Source organism: Meriones unguiculatus, chromosome 2 (assembly GCF_030254825.1).
Source record: "Meriones unguiculatus strain TT.TT164.6M chromosome 2, Bangor_MerUng_6.1, whole genome shotgun sequence".
NCBI classification, from domain to species: domain Eukaryota; kingdom Metazoa; phylum Chordata; class Mammalia; order Rodentia; family Muridae; genus Meriones; species Meriones unguiculatus.
The window spans coordinates 32051767-32068126 of record NC_083350.1 but is presented as its reverse complement, the minus strand read 5'-3'; the positions used below and the strand labels follow the sequence as shown (position 1 = coordinate 32068126).

The 16360-nt window shown below is 43.1% G+C and overlaps 1 protein-coding gene across 2 annotated transcripts in view; it reads right to left on the bottom strand.

The window, feature by feature from the left end:
• Nucleotides 1-16360, bottom strand: part of Marchf3 (membrane associated ring-CH-type finger 3) — a 150988-nt gene that overhangs the window by 15267 nt on the left and 119361 nt on the right. The window lies entirely within an intron of this gene.

Sequence of the window (16360 nt, the reverse complement as noted above, 5' to 3'; positions counted from 1 at the left end):
GAATCCCCAGGCTGTCTGTGTGAGTGTTTCCTGGTCAGCTGGATCTTGGCAGAGGGAAAGCCTGGCTCTGGGGACGCTAAGGAGATGCTTGCTGCAGTTACCCATGCGGCCATCCTGGAAGAGCGGCACCTCACGTCAGAACTTATCAGACGATTGCTCAAGCCTTGGCCTCCTTCCAAAGCTGCAGCCATACACATCAAACAGCCCACTCGACATCGCCACTGAGATGACTAACCGACAACTCAAATGTCATCCGTCTAAGAGAACCAGCAGGGCTTTTATTTCCAAATCTTCTCATTATCAGTAAATGACAACACTGCTATCCTACTCACTTAGGAGTCCTGTTTCCTTTCTGTGTCTTGTAGCTCTTCTGGAAGTCCTGCCAGCACTCCCTCAAGTTGACAGCTATGGTTTGTGCATTCCACTCCACCCTTACTGCTACCAGGTCAGTCTGAGTCCCTATCATGCCCTGCCTAGAGACAATATACTTCCTGGCTCTCTCCCTGGCCACCTTACAGTCCAGTCAGAAACAGTCATTGTCATCTAGAAATACAGCCCGGGCATGCTCTCTTTAGTTTCAACTTCCCAGCAATTAGGATAAAATCCAACCTGCTGGGAAATACAGGGTCAGACCTCATCCTGCCCTCCTTTTCTGACTATGTCTCCCACTAGCTTCCCTTTAAACCTTTACCTGTAGCTGCCCTATACGGAGAACAGACTTTACCCCTGTTCTTGAATGGTTAACTCCTTGTCATTTAAGTCTTAACTCAAAGACGTCTTCTGATTGAAAATGTTTCTTGTAGAGCTGGGGGAGGGCTCAGCAGGCTAAGTACCTGGGAGAAAAGCCCGAGGACCTGGCTGTGGATCCACTTCCCATGTCGAAGCTGGGCATGGTATGTGCTCCTGTGAGACACACACACACACACACACACTGCTGAGTACATTTAGTGCAGCTTGTGCACATGTGGTTTAAGGGATGATAAGCAATGGGGGGTCATCTCTGGAAGAGGCTAACTCTCCTTCCCTTTATGTAGTTATAGTAGTATTCTAGCAACACCCCAGTGGTTTTTTCCTTTTTTTTTTTTCAAAAGTTAAAAATAGATCTTTTTCATACAGTATATTCTGATCAAAGTTTCATCTCCTCCAACTCTTCTCAGATCTTTTCCACCTCTCCATCCAACCAAATCTATACTCCTTTTCTTATTAGAAAACAAATGAGCATCTAAAACTAAAATAAATAAAATAAAAACAAACAGTAAAAAAAAAGACAAAGAAAAACCACAGGAAACATATAGACGTAGAGACACACGTGGAAATGCCACAAAAATAAAAAAATCAGAAACCATAATATATAAGCAAAAGACCTGTAAGTACTACAAGACAAGAGAAAAAGAAAGAGTCAAAGACAAAAGCCCTCCAAAAATACCATTGAATTGAATTGTTTGTTTATTTTTGAATATTCATTTTTGGGCTGGCCATGGTGGTGCATGCCTTTAATCTCAGCACTCAGCAGGCAGAGTTGGATCTCTGAGTTGGAGGCCAGCTTCTGAATAGCAAATTCCAGGACAGCTAGGGCTATCCAGAGAAATCTGTCGAGGGCAGGGGCATACTACAACAACAAAAAGCCCCAAAACAAATAAGCAAAAAAGCTCATTTTTAGTTTATGTGTGTGAGTCTGCCTGTATCTATGTATACTTATCATGTGTGTGCTCAGTGCCCACAGAGCCAGAGGGTGGACCTCCTGGAAATGGAGGTATGGATGGTCGTAAGTCGCCATGTGGGTGCTGGAAACTGAACCCTGGGTCTTTTGCAAGAGCAGCCGGTGTTCTGAACCACCGAGTCATCTCTCTGGCCCCGGGGACTTTGTTCTTGTTTATTCATACATGGCTTGACCTGAAAGCAATGCTGGGACGAGTTAGATACTTAATGAAAATGAACCAGTAAATAAGCTGTGGGTGGCCCTGACCAGGGGTGATCCTGCAGTATTAGTTAGACTAATTAAATTGACTGGAAAGGAAGTGTTTTGTTGTGTGCAAACACCAAGTCATCAAGTTCATTGCTTTTAGTCTTCTAGACGAAAGACAACCATATACAGAAAATCTCACTTGATTTCTGAGAGAAATAGCTACTTTGTTGTTATTATAAGATAAAACCTGTAGTTTCTATTCAAGTGTTTTTCTAAGATGAAAATGACCATGGAATGCTGTCTTCCCCCCCGCCCCCCAGGTCATGAAATAGCATGAGAAACCCAGCAGAATTATTCAAGGTCCTTTGTAGTCATTTTGTTACGATTACTCTCTCTCCCTTTTGTGGAAACTACCTTGAAATAATTGAGAAGTCCATAATAGGAAATGTCCATTTAAAAATTAAACAACTCTAGTTTAACCAAAAATATGCATTGAGTGTTTCTCATGTGCCCATAGATTTCCTCAATGTAATAATGCTGGTTGGTATCATTATTCCCATGCCAGATAGAAAATTAAGGCTCAGACAGTCAAGTAGCCTGTTCAAGGTCAGATGCTGGCGAGCTTCCAGCCTCCAATTTATTAGCCCTTCTTTCCCTTCACTTTTGCTTTACCTGAAATCTTAACCCTTGTTTTTCATTCTTTCCTTTGTATATCACATTGAGGAGGCAGTAGGCAGGAGATAAAACACAAGCTTGGGAGAGGGGGTGGGACACCGTCCATTCGTTTCCATGTAGCTTTCCTAGATACTGTGACCTTTATCAAGTTCTTTCACCTCTTGGGGAATAAAAAGTGGGAGTTTCCCTTGGTAGGGAGAAGGTTCAGCCCTCCCTACTTGACACAGAGATGATGGAGAAGTTGCAGGTTCCCATTTGAATTGAAAAAGTCATGCTCAACTAGAGAGCATGCACATCCTCCCTCAGGCTGCCCCGCTATGAGCTCTGGGCTTGTGCAGCTTACTCTATACCTCTCCATGTGTGGAATAAGCAGCTCGACTCCCACAAGGCAGATGATGGAACAATGAACTAACCACCTACCACTCCCATGAACCCATGTCCCTTCTCAGATTGGGCTGTACCAGTATGCAGCAGCACCCATGTAATTGACGCTAATACTACCTTCCTTTTCTTCCTTTCCTCCCAGCCCCAATCCAAGCTATCAGCAAATCCTTCCTCTTGGTGCTCATGTCTCTCTAATGGGATTACTTCCTCCTCCAACCTGAGTAGGGTCTCCCTGCTAACTCAAGCTGGCCTCAAACTTGGGATTGGTTGGCCTTAGCCTCTTGCGTGCTGAGACTGATGGCAGGTGCCATTACACCTGGCTTTTAATGCCATTTATTAGTTTTTCCCAAGCTCCCTTTTTCTTTTCTTTTCCGAGCCACACAGCAATCTTTGATACTCTTCCATTCCTGTTGTCCCGGAATGCCAGTTTTTATAGAGTAGCAAGACTGCACCACTTTTCTTGCTTAAAACTCCATATTTGCTGAAGAGTCTCACATGGTTTTGGTATTTGCATACACAGACCCAAGGCCTCGATGGTAGGCTTATAGGATCTATGGTTTTGGATGGGGGAAACAGCATCTTTAGTTTTACAAGCTTAACTGTAGTTGAGCCTCCCTTTGAGTTATGCAGAAAATCTCAATGTCATTAGCAGCACTTGTCACTCCAAATGCCATAGATATTCCATATCACTTCACAACTGTTGCAGGCAGTTTGAAATATTGCTATTTCAAAGTTAATTACTTGGTCTGCCACAAAATATATTAATAAAGAAAAATTTGCCTTTCATTGCATCCCTGCCTTTTAAATATTTTGATAACTACATTTTAATGTAATTTATTTCCTTCATATTTTTAATGTAAGTCTTCTTATGCAGTTAAAAATACAAGGCTCCTACAGAAGCCAAAGGGTCCATGAAGAAGTTTAAACACCTCTAGACTCCCATTTCTGCCTTGGGGCCTTTGGAATTGTTGTTCCTTCTGCCCAGAGTTCCTCTATCACTGCTTCTTTCTCATGGGTAGGCTTTCCCTCACAGCTCCTTCTTCTGAGGACTTCCCAGACAGCTACACACCTCCACTCCAACCTTCCGTACTACGAGCAACTGTTCAATTCTTGTTCGACTTCCTCACCTGCAGAAATGATCTTGTTTGTGTTCTTTTTAATCCTGTACCTTCTCTTCTAGCACATAAGCCCTCTTAGAGCGTTACATGTACCTGGCCCATCCACAGCTCTATTCCTATTGTCTAGAATATGTAACTTGCACCTGATAAATATTAGCTGAAGAAATAAACAAATACTTGCAAACCAGAGAATCTCTCTGGATAGAGAATTAAAATGAACAGAACTCACTCACACACACACACACACACACACACACACGCATGCACAAACACACTCACAGTTTCCCATCAAATACTGTAAAGTAGGCTTTGCTAGCTACATATGCAGAATCCGGACTGGCTGATCTTGCTGGCATTATGCATACCCTAGCACAAGGAGGGATGACATCTTCTCAATGTTCTTCTTGAATCAGTGGCTTAAACCCCCAGGCTATGCTGCTGCTGGTGTCTCATAATCTTGCTTGATAACTCTGTGCACCATTTTCATAGGGAGCCCCTACTGCAAGAGTATTTTGGGCTGTGCTGTACATCTGCATTTGTGTCTTGTGAGCTTCTCATGCTCTCAAGCTTTCAGACTTGCTCCTTATTAGGCACCTCGCTGAGAGATTGAGGAGTCTCTCACTTGCTGCCTAGCCACCCACTTTTCCTGCTTCTCCAAACTTTCTGTGAATCTCCTATGGGTGTTAGGTTATCAGAGCAGGTGAGGATGTCCCACTCTGTCACAGACAGGAAGGCAGTATTGCTTATTTTGGTGGCATTACCTTATTATGTTCAATGGCTATAGATCGATTTGCTAAGTAGAGATGCCTTCAGGGAAGGCATTTTTTAAAAAATTAATTGTTTGGTGGTGGTGGTGGTGGTGTGTGTGTGTGTGTTTGTGTGTCTGCCAGGTGTATATGGGTGCTTACAGAGGCCAGAAGAGTGTATCAGATTGTCAGATTCCCTGGAACTAGAGTTAAAGGTTGCTGTGAGCACTCTTACATGGGTACTGGGAACTGAACTCAGCACCTCTGTTAAGAGCAGTGAGTGCTTTTAATCACTGAGTCCTCTCTCAGCCCCAGAGAAGATTTTCTTAAGGGGTAAGGGTGAGAGCTCAAATAATGAGTCATGACTTCAGGGACTGCTCTGTGTAGGAGGACATGGAGGATCATGACTGGATGAGTAGTTGCTGTCTATGGGAAACATCCACTGCAGCTGGGAGACAGACACATTCTGGGCTTCAGTGGTTTCGAGATATGTGAGGTGTCCTTATGGCAGAGCCAAGTCAACCAAGGAAGAATCCAAATTAATGAGTAGCCCAGGCCCCGTGTATGTGCACCACCAAATGGTTGGCTCTCATCCAAGACAGCAAATTACCCTCTGCTGTGGTTCATATGATATAATGTTGCCTTCTTGTGGGAGAGGAAGTCAGTTTTCAGACTTCTGGTAGTTTATGGGTACTGGACTCACTTTTAGAAAAAGGTGTTTTTGTTCTCTTTTAGTTTATACAATTTTGAAGATGAGGGAGCTTTGACTTATAGTGAAGAGCTTGAGGAAACCCATCATCCCTTTGAACATAAGCTTTACCAGGCTCTCATATATCCCAGAGACACAGGGGAAGGTAAGAAGCAGGATTTGAGAATATTTCCCCACATTTTCTTAAGATAGTCCTTGATCTAGCATGATTCTCTGGGCTTTGAGGAGATGGACAGTAGGGTTTGGTTGCCTGACAGTAAGATTTCTCCTTAGACTCTGAGCACCACCCACCTGCTAAAAAACTTCAGAGCAAAGAAAGGCTCAAAATGTGAGATTTTAAGAAATGAACTCTATAAGACATAAGGCAGTAGAATTATAAAACAAATAAATTGAACTTGAGGAAAAGAGATTGCTGAGGAAGGATAACAAGGATTCACATATCAAAAAAAATAAATGTACAAATTAATTCCATCAAATGAGAGAAAATATGAGCAAGGTTTCATTGTCTTACCATGATAGGGAGAGAGCCAAACTTCAAGAGGGAAAAATTACTACCATCCCTGTACCAGTTTTCCAAATGCTAACACGGAGGTGGTTGTGCCTATAACGAAGAGAGCATTAAGTGCTTAGAATGGTGGCACAGGCTATGGCCACAGGAGATAACTGAGAAGACCATGTGCATAGAAACAATCACAGATGGAGAGCACACCTACAGCCAGGAGGTTCACGATCCTTTTCCTGTGAATTAAAAGCTAGATCTGGTAAAGCCTGTGCCAAGTGAAAGAGGCCAATCGCAAAGGGCTGAGGGACACATCCTGGAGGCTGCAGGAGGATGAGGTGGGCCAATAAAAATGTTCTAAAATTGGTTGTGGTGATGATTCTCACTCTGTGAAATACAGAATGCCATTGTGTTGGCATGATTTAAATGTGGCATTTGAAGGCAAGTGAATTTTAGTTCAATGTGCAAAGCTGTTTAAAAAAAATGGAGACTTGAAAATGCCTTGTTTAAAAAACACCTGAAGCACCCTCCTGTAGATTCTCTCAGAGAAACTCTCCATCTTGCAGATGAGCCTAGCAGGTGTGTCCTATTACCGTGTCAACCCTTCACCCGATAGGTGTGTGTTCAGATGAACACCAGGTGTATCTTCCAGCAGCTGGAAATGTACTGTGAGAAATGAGTGACTTCTGGGCTTCAGTGCTAAAGCCACATTTTTAGGAACATATTGGAGCCATTTTTACTCCTATTTCTTCAGGCTTTTCTCACACCACCTATGTGCAAACAGCAAGCCTTCGGAGGGAGGTGGGTGAATTAGGAACTGTCTGGGCATTCCATCTTACACCTTCCCTGATGCTGTTACTGCCAGCGTCTCAGATGGACCTTCTCAGCCATTTTTCCCTCAGGGTCCTGCAAGACTTTGTTCCATGGAACCACTTGTTCCATCTTGCAGTTGCTAGTACCATCACTGAAGGTAAGGCCAGGATACAACAACAAGTAGAAAACATTGTTTTGTTCTCAATCTGATCTGTCTTCACAGGGTCTTATATATTTATACATCCTCCCAAGTGGCACAGCCAAAGAAGCGAACTTAATTTTTCAGAATTCAAAAAGGAATAAAGAAGCTTAAAACATTTCCCTGTCCTTTGTGTTATTTGTGTTATTCAAGCACAACCCAGCTTTCTCCGTCAGGGCACGTCTGTCCCTCGTCTGTCCCTCTAACCTGGTGCTGATGGACTGCAAAGCAAGCATTTGTTCAGGCAAGCTCACAAGGTTCCCATGTTTGTGTAGTGAGGGGAAGCCATGGAGAAGGCAAGTGCAGAAATGTGTGCACAGAGAATAACAGTTAAGGAGGGCAAAGTTTGAGGACCCAGAGACCTGGCAAGGGTGGGTTCTTATCTTTCCCCAGATCAGCTGCATCTGTCAAGAGAGGGAAGCAGAGAATTGAAGCAATTACACAAGTGATTCCAGGGAAGATTCAGTGTTGTTTTTCAGAGGTTGTGAATCCAAGTTTGACAAGGTGAGCTATTCCAATGAGGATCTCTGGAGACCTTAGCCTCGCTGTGTTTGGCCACCACCATGCATAGAAGCAGGGGCAAGACTCTCCGCACCTTTGAGTTTCCTGGCTTTCTAATGCATCTGTCCTTGGAAGTTGTCTCAGAGGAAACCAGTGACATAATGAACTAGTGATGGAGTCTCACATGTGGAGAAAGGGTACCAGGTGAGAGGAGAGAGGAAAGGGCAGGTAAAGCTGTTTGGAAATGAAGAATGTTTCGTACCTTTGCATGGGCTAATACAGGTAACATCTATTTCTCAATTAGACTACAGTGTGTGAGATGAAGGAGAAATCCCACTCTGTTAGCCCAGCACTTAATCTGGTACATTTTGGGATTAAGAAGTTGTTATTATTATTTGTAAGTTTGTGGCATGTGTGGAAGTCAGAGGACAACTTTGTGGAGTCAGTTCTTTTTCACCTTTACCTGGGTCTTTGGGATTTAATGCAGGTTTTCAGGGTTTTGTGGCAAATGCCTTTATCCACTGAGCCATCTTGCTGGCCCAGTTTTAATACGGGTTTTTTTCTGTGTAGCCTTGGCTGTCCTGGACTCACTTTGTAGACCAGGTTAGCCTGGAACTCACAGTGATCCACCTGCCTCTGCCTCCCTGAGTACTGAGATTAAACGCGTGCACCACTACACCTGGCTAAGGGATTCTTTCATTTTTAATAAACTACATTTTAGAGCAGTTTTTGGTTCATAGAAAAGTGGAACGGGACCTGCAGAATCCCTACATAATATTGTTCTGGCTCCCAATATCTGCTCAAACACCCCCTTCACATGTTTGAAGACTGGGTGCCTAGGTAGTAGCACTGTTTTTCGAGCTTGTGGAACTTTAGGAGGTGGGTGGGGCTCAGCTGGAGAGGAAGCAGGCCTTGTGGGTTATAGCTTGACCCCAGTTGGGGCCTGAGCTTTCTACTTCTCAGTTGGCCGTGCTGAGAGAAAGCAGCCTTATTCTCCTGTTGCCATGGGCAGGAGCTAGCCCTACTGGCAGACTTCTCTGCCACAGTGATCTGTGTATCTTAAGTTGTTTCTGTCACATAAATGAGAAAAGAAACATCGGCATCATCAACATTCCCTAACAGAATGGCACAGGTGTCAATCAACCTACTCAAAGTCCATAGCTGACCCTGGAATTTGCTCTTGGTGTTACACAGTCTATGGATTTGGTAAATGTGAAATGATAAATGTTCACCATTATATTGTCATACTGAATTAGTTCCACTTCCCTAAAAAGCTTCTGTGTTCCATATATCCTGCCCTCTTGGCAACCAGCTCAGGATTTAATAGACTAACTCAGTATCAACAGGAAACCAAAGCTTTATTAACAATGTTTTTCATCTCTCTCTCTCTTCCCCTCCCTCCTTCCTCTTTTCCTGGCCTTTGTCCCCTATAGCAGGGGATGAACTTAGGGCCTCACACATGCCAGGAGAGTGCTTCACTGATGATATATTCAACCCTCTTCCTTCTCTTTCTGAAGTATATCTAGGTGTGTGGAAAGCCTGGTGATTGGTAAGGAAGCCTGGGTTTTGTGAACACGCATGTGCCAATGAGCAAAGGGAGAAAGAACAGCAGACAGCCGGGTTGGTGGTATTTGGGAGACGATCAGGTCATAGTTGGCATTAGTGCTCTTAGAGAAGAGACCACCGAAAGTGAGGTCTTTCCTGCCATTTGAAGATGTAGTGAGAAGTCAACAACCTACAACACGGAATATGGCTCTTGCCAGACCTGTTCATCCTGGCACTCTGATCATGGGCTTAACAGACTCCATAAGTGTAGGAAATAAACATCAGTTGTTTGTAAATCACCTTATTTATGGCATTTTGCTACAGCAGTCCCAATTAGACTAAGACACCACGAATGTAGAGACCAGGTGGACTTTGGCAAGAGAGGACCTAATCTGATCTTCCACTTTACCAGCACCGAGGCTGAAACTATTTGAGACCTTGGAGGAGTGTCTGAGTACCTCTGAGGTTGTAGCTTCCATATCTACAAAGTAGGACAAAGTTTTTGTGATTGTAGGAATAAAGGCGACATTGAGATAGAATAGCATATAATATTTTCTCTTTGCCTGGGTCAATAGGAGGGAAAAACTGAGGTGTGGAATATCTTAAAGTTATATAGTTATATAGGTTTAACATCTTAAAGTTATAAAGTTATATAGGCAGATTGAAAGTAAAGCAATTAATCTAGGTCTATTCTGGAAACTGGGACTCTTAGCATAATAGGGCACAGTAGGGTATTATCAGGGATAAAGGATGAGTTCCCATCACAGAGTGAACTCAACTCTTCTACTTTTTATGGCAAAGAGAAGTTACCATATCCACATCAGCAATGCCTATTGCCAGTAACAACTGTCCATTAGGCAGCAGCTACCTTACTCCCAATAGTGCTCAGTGGATTTCTTTAAAGCTATGCATTTTTCTTCAGAATTAGAAGCCAGTGGCTGACTTAAGACTGCAGGGCACTGGGGTCCTGGGGGGAGGCCTCAGCAGGGAGGGCTGTGTATATTCTGTAACTCTGTCTCAGAAATCTGAACAGGACTCCTATAATTTTTGCCTCTCTTTGGGTCTCCCAGATGCCTTGTATCTTGCACAGGCAATTCCTGAGTGTCAACTGTGCCTCGTTATTTCAGCAGGAAGATGATTACCAGCTGCAGTCGTCCAGTGACATTTTGCTGCCCCTGTCTTGAACTCCCCTTTACAAAGCTCTCCCACCATCAGGGACAGCTTCATACCTCCACCTCCCCAGCTCCCATGTAATAAGTCTTTCAAAGACTCAACCCTTAACAGCCAGCGTTTGCTGTATATTGGGAGTCAGCTGTGGAAGTCCAGTCTTATTGTATTGACTTTCTTTTGCTCTCTGTCCATGTGTGTTTAAAGGAAATCTGGCTGGATGTTCTCGCACATGAGGGAATCTGTAGGGACAGATTTGGGAAGAGCTCAGACATGTTCTCTGTCACCGACAGGCTTCTCTGGGAAGGTCTGCTGCTAGTCTAGGCAGCAGAAGCACACTTGTTTGCTTTGCTACACTTTTCCTCCTCTCTGCTTTTTGAACACAAAAGTGAAAATAAAGCCACATGGAACAATTCTTGGTATTTCCTGCCTTCGAATCTCATCCCATTGAAGTTTTTAGATGGGAGGAAGAAGGGAGAGGAACCAGGTCTTAATGAGAATGTGGATTCCAAGGTATATCTCAACCCAAGTTCACTGAAAGTGTCAATACAATTTAAAATAATAGAATCCTCTCCTGTAATTCTTTTAATGCAGGGAATTGGATCCTCCCCCCCCCCCAAATTAATCTTTTACCATCAATGAGAGGGCTGGAAGCACAGGCACCAAACACTTAGCTCTCTTCCATCTGGCATGGCCATGTGAACACTTCGGTTGGCTTGCTTTTTTAATGAAGTGATTTTTAATGAAGCAAGCTGCGAATTTAATAGATACCTTAAAACAGCTTCTTTGTAGCTAAGCGTTAAGTAACGAAACAACTGCCAAATTAGCTACCCAAACCAAGAGGAAATCACAAGGCGGACTGACTGCAGGATCCAGGGTTGCTGTGGCTTCTGGCTATCAGACCTGGATTCTGAATGGCTGGCAGAGTCAGGCTGGTGTAACAAGAGCACACGGAAGCAGATAGCCTGGTGGAAGGCCTGTTAAGAGACCTTGTCAAAGGTCAAGGGAATGTGTGGCTAGCAACAATTAAACACACAAGGGCAAGGCACATAGCTACTGCTATTGTCACTATGGCCCATGCAAGGACACTCTTCTAGAGGTCCATTTAACCTTGTGGTTATAGACCAGCCTCTCCAGCCTGGTGAGGAAAAGAGGGAGGAAATCACTGGGTTCACTTAAAGAACAATGCTGGTGGACATGTATAGACAACACCCTTAATAGTGGAAGAAATCATGCAATCTCAGTGAACAGAAGGCAGGCAATGCAGGCCAGTGTGAGGGCTGAGCGGGTGTGAGCAATGGGCAGGCTGGGGAACAGTTAAGTGTGGGTCCCTCCTGAAGTCACTCAAGCTCCTCAGTGAAAAATGAAGTTATTGATCCAATAAAACTCAAGTATCACATGGTCAGACTGTGGTCTACATACCTTACTCCATATACACAGACTGCGATGGAGAGAGAAACTTGCTGGTGCTCTAGAAGCAACAAGATTCACCTCAGAATTTCCTCAAATCAGCCTAAGCCTCATATGGTGTTATTCCCCAATTAGCCCATTGCCACAAGGGGTTGCTGATAGATATGCTAAAGCAAAACTCTCTTGTTTTTAATTGGATAAACATTAAAAATGAAACAAAACACAATAACAGTACAGCATTGTTTCTACGTAAGTCTGACATATATGAATAAATGTATATGTTAATACATCTATGTAAAAATTAATACAGTAATATATAAGAAATTAACACATACACACGTATTCAACATTTTTTCAGAGCTTTCCTTGTTTTTATTTATGTGCATAGGTATTTTGCTTGCATGTACATCTGTGTACCATGTGTGTGTGAGACCATGGAGGCCAGAACAGAGTGTTAACTATTCTGAAACTAGAGTTGTAAACAGTTGTAACCTGTCACACGAGTGCTGAGAAGTGAGCCTTGGTCCTCTGGAAGAGAACCGCTGCTAACTACTGAGCCATCTCTCCAGCTCCACGAGTAAATCCTGAACATATTAAACAGCAAGTGGCAAGGTATAAAGTGGTTTCTTCATGCAGCTCTGTCTGGTGTCTGTAGCTTTCTCTGCTTTGCAAGTAATTTCTCCCTTCTCTGTGTAGCTGCCTCTGTCCTCTGTGTAGTTTCTCACTGTTGATTACACTGAATCCAGGACACAGTTTAAAACCATATTCCTATAGTGTTTAAAAACAAAAATATTGATAAAAAATCCTTACATTTCATTTCCCTAACTTTATATTATCTTATTGTAGGTAGCTGATATGTGTGAAAATCCTTCTCAGTTTCAGTTTATCTAAACTGTTGATTCACAGGGAACAGCTTTTTAAACTGTTCAGACAGTTCTTATCAGTTAAGTAGGCCTGTGTAAGGGAAATAGGAATAGGAACCCTCACCATGCCCTCTGTGAAAAACCACATCTCTCGGACTGAGGAAGTCCAGATGCAGAAAGTCTGGACTTTCCACCATTTCTACTATTTCTTGCTGTTTCATATCAATAACCACATTGTTAGGCTGATCTCTAACTTCATGAGTTTTCTGGGCAAAGGTGTCTATTACACAGGTACGTCCTAAGAGAGTCTGTGGTAAATTCTCCATCCTTAGGAACTGATGTTGCCACTATCTGTCTGCACACAGTGATGGGGGAGTCCTTGGCAAAGTGGTCAACCAGAACCACTTTGTTTCTGACACCAACTCAGTTGTCCTGGAGCTCACTTTGTAGACCATGCTGGCCTCAAACTCGCAGAGATTCTCTTGTCTCTGCTTTCTGAGTACTGGGAATAAAGGCTTGTGCCACCACCACCTGTCCCCAGAACCAGTCTTAGCAATGGGCTAGAATTCAGGCAATCACAGTGTGTGTTTGTGTGTGTGTGTGCATGTGCATGCATGTATATTACCAGCTTGCTGAATCTTACTGTTTGTTAAAAAAAGAATAGTATCAACTTATCAGTAGAACTGAGGAAAACTAAAGAGGAGCTTGAAGGAGACCATAAACTTCCCAGGCTCATCATCCAGTGGGTCTTCTTATGGTTAGTGAGTATTTATTCCTATATCCTAGTGGGCCATTATTCTTGGGGGTAATTCATCTTACAAACTGCCTTGGGGTACATTCTCATTGTCAACATACTCCAGCTTGCTGAGGACCATGCTGGTTGTGAAGGGATGGGGTGCATGTGTGTTAAAACTGTCCCTTCTTTATGTCTTGTCGTTTTAACATTTTCCTTTCTTTCAAGCCCTGCACGATCGGACACAGACCTTGTGAGAATTAACTGGACCATGGCAGGAATTTATCCACACCTGACTAAACGAGATGGCTGCTTTGTAGCTCTCATGGGTTGGGTTGGAACTAACTTTTGTTTTGCTCGCTTGCTTTGTAGAGGGAAAATATTTAGGATGTACAATATCTGCAATGTGGGCAGGTAGGCAAGTTGGTAAGAAGGTAAGACACAGCGTTTTCATTTAAAGTGTGGTTTGTTTGTGTTGGGGATCAAACCCAGAGTCTCCCGCATGCTAAGCAAGTGCTCTCCCAAAGGACATCATCTATCCCAGAACATTTCTTTCTTTCTTTTTTTTTTTTTTTTTTTTTAAATCATAACGATATTTAGCATTATAGAGACCAAAAGATGTCATGGATAGCTCCTTTCCTACCCTCTTCATAGTGAAGCAGAGAAACGGAGCAGACCACACAGATGGCCACACAGATGGTCAGTGACAAACTGGGAGGGGGTGCCCAGTCTGGAGGTTCTAATAAAAACCAGCTATGTGTTTGGCCATTAAGAGCAGAAACTCACTCTCTGAGGAAAAATATTTTGCACCACATCCTGTGTATACACAACAGTCCTGGGCTCTGGACCTAAAATGACTGGCTAATAGCTAGCTGCAGGGTACAGAAAAGAAGGTGAAAGAGAACACCTTGGGGATAGAGAGCAAAAGGCATTGCAGGATTTTGATGAGCAAAGAACCAAAAGGGCTTACCAAAAGTGCAAATCTAAGATGCTGAAGTAATTGCAGTTAGTGTTAGCATCTCGTTGCTGACAAATACAATTTATAAATGACTTCTAAAACTGCTTCCTCTAGCAACAAGAGCTGTTATTGTCACATTGGTTTTAAAATGAAATGCTATGGAATTTTCTTGCTTTAATGAGAAGGCAGATCCAAGTGGTAAACAAAGTAATGATTAAAGCAATTAAGAGAATAAAAATGAGAACTAATGCAACAGTGCTCCTAATCCTTTTCCCAAACAGGCAGCTTTGGCTGGCATACTAAGAAGATGCACGCTCATCTCCAGATAAAATCACTGAGACGCATTGGCCACTGTGAATATGATGCCCTTTGGTAAGACTAGAAAAGTCAATTAACAATGTCACTTGTTAAAAAAAAAAATCTGCCTGCACCTGGTTCTCATTTGTTCTCCAGCTGAGAAACCAAAGACAACTTTTTATTGCTTGTGGTCAAACAGCAAGTTCACTTCACCATAGGATGATCAAACGGTCTGCCTCCCCCAGTCTGAGGGGGCTTGCCTTTCACTTTCAACTTGTTCAATCATCATTAACTCTGAAAATTGTCACATTCCATTTGTGCAATGAAAACTTCACCGCTGGTGACCGTCTGGGTGAAGTTTTTGTAGGTGAGGCCCTAAATCTTGTAGAGCACCTCACACATTCTCAAGGTCATTCGCCTTGTTTCCTTGTCTAATGATAGCCGCCAACCATCCTGCCTGTCAGTTCTGGGACCTGATACTGGCAACTTGGAAGAGCTTTAAGTGTTACTCTCCAAGATGGGAAAGGATCACCACATGTTATTAAAAAACTATAGTGTGAGTGCAGGAACTCAAATCAACAGCTCTTCCCTCTTTGGGATTTTCGCCAATCTGAAGATCTCTGCAAAGAAGACCAGTGGGAGAGATCCATTTATAAGTCTGATTTCCTCACCCTGGGAAGCCAGCTTTGCTGGAGAGGTTGCAATGGCAAATTGGGGAGATTCCAAGAGTTTCTGGAAAGGAAAAATAGACCCTTGTTTCCTCTTGCTAGTGGGCTTGGGAAATCTTCATGCCCTCTGTTTACTATTTCATGGTATCTGTCTCTCTGCAGAGGGGATCAGACATGATAGGGTCCTGAGAACCTGGTACGGGCTAGATCCTGACAGGCAATCTACAAATATGACTTTCTGAAAGTGACTGTCAAGTGGCAAGATGGCTACACAAAGAGGTCACTTGATTCAGCTTTCACAAAAGCAGAGTCTGCTGGGGAAAGCCAAATGAATGTTGCACTCCCAGATCAGACTAGCTCCAGTTATAAGTCAGGGTTAAAGTTTCAAGGTCAAAACCATGAGACCGTATACAGAGAGCTTTCAGTATCTTGGCATCAGTATCTACTATATGGTTCTATTTCAGGTTCAAGTTCTGGGGGCAGTTTCCCTAGGATAGCCTTGACACAGTGACATAATTCTCAGTATGTCTGTACTACAGGCACAGTACTTTGGCTCCTCTCAGCACTCTCTGCCTCATAATGTATTAAAATATTTATTGTTGCCAATCCTGGTGGTGCTTTGACTAACAGCATTCAGAGGTAGGAGAGATGGCAGAACCACCCTAAAAAAACTCTCCTCCAACTATTCTAAAACCAGGCCAGTCTTTAGGTCTCAGGGAAAATCCTGTGCATCTTAAAACATAAAGGAGAATGTCCTGCTGTTTTGGCAACTGAACTGACAGCATCACATTTTATGAAAAGAAATTCCAGTGCAAGGCAATTCACTAAAAAGTGTCAGAAAGACCTTTGTTCATTCAAACATTTTCATGTTTCCTGATTCTAAGTGCTTTATACCCAGTGACTGCATGAATCCTTACAGTAGTTCCCAGAGGTGAGATTGTTTATCCCGGTTGCAGAACTCAGGAAGTCTGGTTATAATCCACTGTGCTACACTGCTATCCTTCCTTAAGAAGACTTCTAGGATGTGCAACCCAAATGCCTCCTTATGTGTTGCTTCAAGTTGGGCAGACAGAATATGGAGAGGGGTTTGGCATTTATGTTCTGTCTCACAGGAATTAACAAATAGAGATCATCTCTCTAAACTTCCCTTTTCTCCTTACACTGAATTT